At 29.3% G+C, this 7,236-nt stretch overlaps 1 non-coding gene across 1 annotated transcript; it reads left to right on the forward strand.

Moving 5' to 3' along the window:
• Positions 1–1,040: 1,040 nt before the first annotated feature.
• LOC112522313 lies at positions 1,041–1,147 on the forward strand. Its single transcript, XR_003070148.1, has one exon. It is a non-coding gene; the product is annotated as a small nucleolar RNA R71 (small nucleolar RNA).
• The last annotated feature ends 6,089 nt before the right edge of the window (positions 1,148–7,236 follow it).

The raw sequence follows: 7,236 nt of genomic DNA on the forward strand, positions 1-7,236 counted from the left end.
TTATTAAACTTAAATCTAGATTTTCAACTATAGAGTAAATAGACAAACAGTTCTCAATTTCTCCATTGAACTTAAGGGATTTAAATACATTAAAAATCACTTGTTGGTCGTTTACTCTCATTATTAGCTCTCCTTTTTGTACGTCAATCAATGTTCTTCCCATGGCGAGGAAGGGTCTTCCTAAGATGATCGAGACATTCCTATCAGCTTCATAATCTAACACTAGAAAGTTGATTGGAAAGATAAATTTGTCCACTTTAACCAACATGTCTTCAATTTTGCCTTTTGGATACGCTAAAGACCTATCCGCTAGTTGCAAAGTCATAGTGGCTGGTCGGACTTTCTCTATTCCTAATTTGTTAAATACGGACAAAGGCATGAGATTTTATACTTGCTCCAAGGTCACAAAGGGGGTGACTTACTTCCTTCCCTCCAATGGAGCACGAGATGGTGAAACTTCCTAAGTCTTTTAACATGGGAGGGATTTTGCAAGTCAGGAGCACACTATATTCCTTTGTCAATAACACAGTTTCAAATTCACTTAGTATTCTTTTTTTGGTAAGGATGTCCTTCATTTTTGGGATGGTTTTGCCAATTTGGATTATATGTTGGGGAAAACGGGCTATTTGTAACATGACTCCCAACATAGTTTACCGATCCAGGGTTACCGGGACAACTCTCGAAAACATGACACTCACCACAAAAACACAAGATTCATTCATGGAAGGATTTGTCAAATAGCTTGCACTTGGTTCTTTTCTCTAGTTAAATTTAAACTATTTTTAACCAAATTAGTTAAAACTATAATTTGTGCATTTAAAGCGGTGATGGCATCAATCTCATGAATTCCCGTTGCAGTTTTGGGAACAATGGCATGAGGGTTTGACCAATTGGTGTTATTATTGGCAACTTTTTCTAAAATATCATATCCTTCGTTGTAAGTTTTAGAAGTGAAAGCGCCACCGGCCGTAGCGTCAAGAATAATTTTAGCAGCATTGGAGAGTCCATTATAAAATGTTTCCAATTGGATGCAATGAGGAATTCCATGATGATGACATTTCCGAAGAAGATCCTTGAATCTCTCTCATGCATCTGAAACCACTTCATCTTCTTCTTGAGGCAACATTAAAATCTCATTTCTAAATTTTATATTCCTCGTAGGAGGACAATATTTCATTAGAAATTTTTTAGCCAATTCAGTCCAAATAGTAATTGATTTTGGTGGCTGAGAATTTAGTCATGCTCTTGCTCTATCTTTTAATGTATAAATGAAGAGCGTCAAACGTAAGGCTTCTTTGGTAACTCCGGGAATACGAAAATGATCTGTCATTTCTAAAATTGATTTTAAGTGAGAGTCCGGATCTTCAGACAGCAACCCCCCAAACTGACCCAATGCTTGGATCATTTGGAACATTACCGATTTTGGTTCAAAATGTGTAGCAGTCATGTTGGGCCTACAAATCCTCGAATCCAATTTACCAAGTTTGGGTGTTGTATAGTCCCGTATTCCCCTATCTTTGTCATCGGCAATTTTAACCGTGGTTTCCGAAGGAGGTGGTGGTGGGTTACCCTCCATGGTTCGATTAATATTAGGGTTTTGCCGATTATTTTTACCTCTTCTTCGTCTATTTATAGTTCTTTCATTCTCAAGATCAAGAGATAAAAGTTCACCGTGTTGTAGCTGTGGCATACAACAAAGCAAATGTGTTAAGCAAGAAACAAGCGACCAAGGCTCAAATGAAAGTCAATATCTCATGATAAAAATTACTCCAGTCCCTCGCAGCGACGCCAAAAACTTCATATCTAAGAATCATAAGTGTTAACACAGTTGGCAAAAGTCCCTACAGTGGTGGTGCAAGTGCACGCCGATACTATAATCGCTTCAAGTAATAAAATGGTATAGTACCAAGATCGTTTCCACAGTGATGGACTATTGAGAATCAAAGAGTTCCATTAACTTCTTGAGCACGTTTTAGTTGTGAGTAAAAATCAAGTTTTCGTTGATAGAAACACTTAAAAGATGAAATAAACCTTTTTAAAGTAAGGGATGGGTATGAGTGTAAGTTTTCCTTAAGACGATTGTAGGAACAAGATGGTCAGAAACTCATAAAACTTCTATAAAAACTCCAATCTCTCGAAAGTGACTTTTCATATATTGTGTCCATGGAGTGTCCACAAAGTTCTTACTGCCATAGATTTAAGTTTGTCGAATTAGCTAAGTGATAAAAAGATATCTAGTTCCACTAGTATAAAGATTTATACTCAAATTTTTTTGTATTGTAAATCTTAACTAATATTTGAACCTTATCTAAAAACATGCAAAATCCGTATCTCTACGTGATTATCAAAGATTCTCTCAAATCTTTGTGCTTTACTTGAGCCATATTTCGAATCCGTCCATCTCTGGATCAAGGATCTGGTATTAACACTTTAAAGTGATCGGATTATCCGCGTTGAGTTTAAGTCCCAACTTTATGAGTCCATACTTAAGAATTAGTAACATTGGCAACACCTAAGTGTGTCTACTAGTCTTAAGTTTGACTCACACCCACACCCAAAAAGGGTGATTAACTCATAATAAAACTAAAGAACATAGAAGAAGTTGAGAAATGCATACGAAATACTTGAATTGAAATTTAACTAAAACTGTTGCCACAGAGGGCAGACAGTGGACTGAAACGTAACTAGAATTAAATACAAGACAAGAAGTAAATATAGAACATTAAACTCTAACTGTTGCTCTAGATCTTCAGATGAGAGTAAATGCTCCAAAATATATCTTCAGTTGAGAGTAAATGCTCCAAAAGATATCTTCAGTTGAGAGTAAATGCTCCAAAAGATATTTTCAGTTGAGAGTAAATGCTCCATCTTCAGTTGAGAGTAAATGCTCCAAAAGATATAGGAGAAAGAGAGAGATTGACATTTATTTTATCCAAGGGAAAGAAATATCCTTCCTACTTTAGAACAAAGACTTCATTCCACTTTTTTTGTAAGATCTTCTAGATTTGCTTGTCACCTTTTGAAATGATGCAAAAGAAAAGGATGAGCATCCCCTTGATTTAAGAAAAAAAAAGTACTTTAAGCCATTTTTTTTAAACAAAATGGTTCATCCCTTTAGATTTTGTGATATCTTCATAATGGACTGCAGTTTTAAATCCCTTAAATACCCAGAAAATAGGGTGTTTAACCTTATCTAGATCTGCCTTGAAAAAATTATCACAGTGAGAATGCAATGGGCACTGTCCAACAGTGACGATTTTCAGAATAAAATCAAATCATTGACCTTTCATCACCTCTTAAGAACATTTTAGACCAACAGTATAAGATAGAGATAAATGGGTACATAAAAGACATGAAAAATAGGAGTATTGAACAATAAATAACTCTCAAAATTGAGAGTTATCAATAGCCACGGTGAGAATGACTAGAATATTTCTGAGCGTTTAGATGAGTTGACGAGAATACGTTGATATTCACTTTTAGCCACTTTCACGAACAATTATATACATTTAATCACTTTCACATGTACTTGGTCACGTTGATAAAAATAAGTAAACAAAGGTAGATTAAAATATATGAAGCTTGTGTTCTTACATTTATCATTGCAACTCTTATTTGTCCATGATCCCTGCCTCGTCTCCGATAAGATGTCCCCGAACCCGATCCAAAAGTATCGATTTTCATTTTTCACCATCAATTTCGATTTTTTTTACCATCCCTATTTCACATAGATACACACATACACATATATGGGGGACAAATAAAAAAACCCACTCAAATGTTACATGCCCAAAAGAATCATGGCAACCATTCAATGGGTTTCAATTTTAAATAAAATTCAAGGTATTTTACATGTTTTATTCTTATATATGAGTGTTTCATAAATCAAACGTGTTAATATATTTTCTTCACATGTGAAACAGACATATATATTTCATATATATGAAACAATTGGACTCCATGTTTTACATGTATTATCTCATGTGTGAAACAACACATATAAATCGGTTTTCATGAATTTTAACATTTTTATAGTTTTCATTTGATTTTTCTCATACATGTAAGGTCAGATTCAAGGTTAGAGTAAGAGAACAAGATCAAAGTAAGAGAACAAGGATCATCGCGCAATGCAGCGAGATACATCTCGATTTTGATGCCTCATTTTATTCTGTCAACGTCGGTGTTATAATTATGTGGTATTGGAAAAACGATAATCTTTTTATTTTTTGAATAAATATAAATTTGAAAGTATCATAAAATTTTGAAAAAAAAATGTATCGATAATATCAAATTAAATATTTAAAAGTTCTTGTTTTTTTATAATTTATTTAATTCATTTTTTTTATAAATTAATTTAAATTTAATAATGAAGTCATTTAATTTTTATTTAATAATGTAATTTTTTATAAAAATAATAATTAGTATTTTGTTAAATTCAATAATTATCCTAATTAAATTTTTAGATTTTTTATATTCAAAATGAGAAATCCATCTTGTATTTGATCATGTTTATCTATAGTTAGTTACACAAATTGAAAAAATGAAGCTTTAATAAGTTATACATACGCACAATGTACTTGTGATCTTGAATTTTAAGTAATATGGATCAATAAACAATACTTCATGCATAAAAAATAGTTTTTAAGAGTTTGTCAAATACTTTATAAAATAGTATAGATATATATAATAAGCTAGGTCTTTTAAAACAGAAAAAACACAAACGCCCGTCCATCAAGACTTGGTCAATATAGTCATACCCGATATAACAAACGAACGATGATTTTGACCTTTGCCTCTATTTTCATTTCGGCCTTTTCAAAAGTTGACTAAAATATAATTTTCCTTATTCGTAGATTAACACTAAAGTAGTTGTTCCATGAACTAATCAATAAATCATAATTTCAAATTCTAAGTAATAACGTTTGAATTATTTATGAATATCAGTTCAAATATATTTGTTCACGATACAAGTTATTTGTAAGATTATTATAAATTTCATGTTCTGTTAATAAATTTTTTATAAATCTTATTTTATATTCATATGAGAGAAGGGTCGAGTTTCTATAAGAAATTAAGTTATGATGACAAAGGTAAAAAGAGATCTCAACATTTGGATCAATCTTAATTGAATATGAACACTAATGAGGTGTATCAAGATGCACCATCAATTCCTTTCTAAAACGTAATTCATAGATGAATATAAAATTAAAAATGATTAAAAGTTTAGATCTCTTACTATTCTTCTGCATATAACTTTTTTCGTCTTCACGTATAAAAAAGGGAAAAGTCTAACAAACTCAATGGATTTTAATGTTCGGAATGATTAAGTTCTTGGACAATTTTTTGGAACAAATAAGTCTTTAGATATTCCAAAACATGTTAAATAACTTCTTGGACTTTCAAAAACATGTTAGATATATTCTTATGACCTGAAAAACTTGTTAATATGGTAAAATAATGGAAAGAATTTGGAAAAAAAAAACAATGGACTTTCATATTTTGAACGATTAAGTTTCTAAACATTTTTTGAACAAAATGTTACTTACATCTATAAAATAAAACAAATATACCAAAAAGTACTTATATTTACAAAAAATATTTACATTTAAAAAATATTATTGATAGAATTTATTTTAATTAAAAATATATTTTATCAGTGATTTTGCAAAAAAAAAAAAAGGATTTTAAAAAAGTTNTATGTGTTTTTTTGAAAAAAGAAAATAAGAATTGTTCTCTTTTTACCAAAAAAAAATGATTTAAAAATAAAATATATTTCGTATGTAAATTTTTATATTAAAAATTAAAAAGAATTTAAAAAGGATTGTTGATGAAATTTACTTTAATTAAAAATGAAATTTATTCTATTGGTAATTTTTCAAATTATAAAAATAGAAAATAATTTGATTAAATTATTGAGGGATTAACGATAAAATTTAACTAAATACATAATTAGTTAAAATTCATTGCTAGTGTTCATTGGTATATATGCATGGATAACTTATATCTAAATAATGGTAATTTGACTACCATCAGACGCTCTAACACAGTAACATGTTAATAAGTGTAAAAGATCGTACTTAAAATCTTGTCGGTGATATCATTTCACCAACGGATTAGCAACAAAATTTAATTCATTATGCATTTAGTTAAATTTTATCGTTAATTCGTCAGTAATTTAATCAAATTATTTTCTTTCTTTTTTTTATTTAAAAAGTCACCAACGAAAAATATTTTATTTTTAATTAAAATAAATTCATCAGTAAATCCTTTTTAAATCTTTTTTTAATTTAAAAAAATCACTGACAGAAAATATTTTATTTTTAATTAAAATATATTTCATCAATAATATTTTTAAATCTAAATATTTTTTTGGTATATTTATTTCATTTTATAGCTGTAAGTATTTTTTTGATTTAAAAAATATTTAAGGACTTAATCATTCAAAATATGAAAGTTTATTAATTTTTTCCAGACATTTTCTATTATTTTACCACATTAACCAGTTATATAAGTTATAAAAGTATATATAACATATTTTGTTGTGTCTAAAAAATTATTTAATAAGGTTTGTAATGTTCAAAAACTTATTTATTCTAAAAAATTATATAAAATTAAAAAAGGTTTAATAAGTGAGTGAAAGTGCGTGCTTGGTACACAAGGGTTTGGAATGCATTGAAAATGAAATAGGTGAAATGTAGCTTTAGGCAATTGGTGACTTTTACACGCTGTTTTCATGGCATAAAGAGATCCCCATTCCTCCCCAACCTCTAATCATTCCACGCGCTCAATTTAATATTCATTCTCTACCTGTCCCATAATATATCTTTCACACTACACCTTTACCTTCTTTATTTTTTACTAAATAAATACATATTATTTTACTTTAATCCAAATATTTAATATTATTAAAAGACCGTTTATCCAAATTCTTATTTGATAAGTGCTTACTAATATAAATCAACACTATGATTTATTTTATCGGATAAAATTTTAGTATATCATCGCTCTTATCGAATAGGATTCTTGTCCCTTGCCATGTTTATGTGGTGAGAAAAATTGTCCGATAAACGCTTGTTGGGTAAGCTTTTAGTAAACGGTCTATTAGTGTGACTAATAATAATATTATTAAATTTGATAGAGAAAATAAAGATTTCTTTTTTTAATTTTAATTCAACAAATTCTTTATATTGTTATTTAATATAAAATAAGGAGAAAAAACTTTAAATTTAGAAAATT

This window comes from Cynara cardunculus, assembly GCF_001531365.2.
Source record: "Cynara cardunculus var. scolymus isolate 2C chromosome LG 11, CcrdV1, whole genome shotgun sequence".
Taxonomy (NCBI): Eukaryota; Viridiplantae; Streptophyta; class Magnoliopsida; order Asterales; family Asteraceae; genus Cynara; species Cynara cardunculus.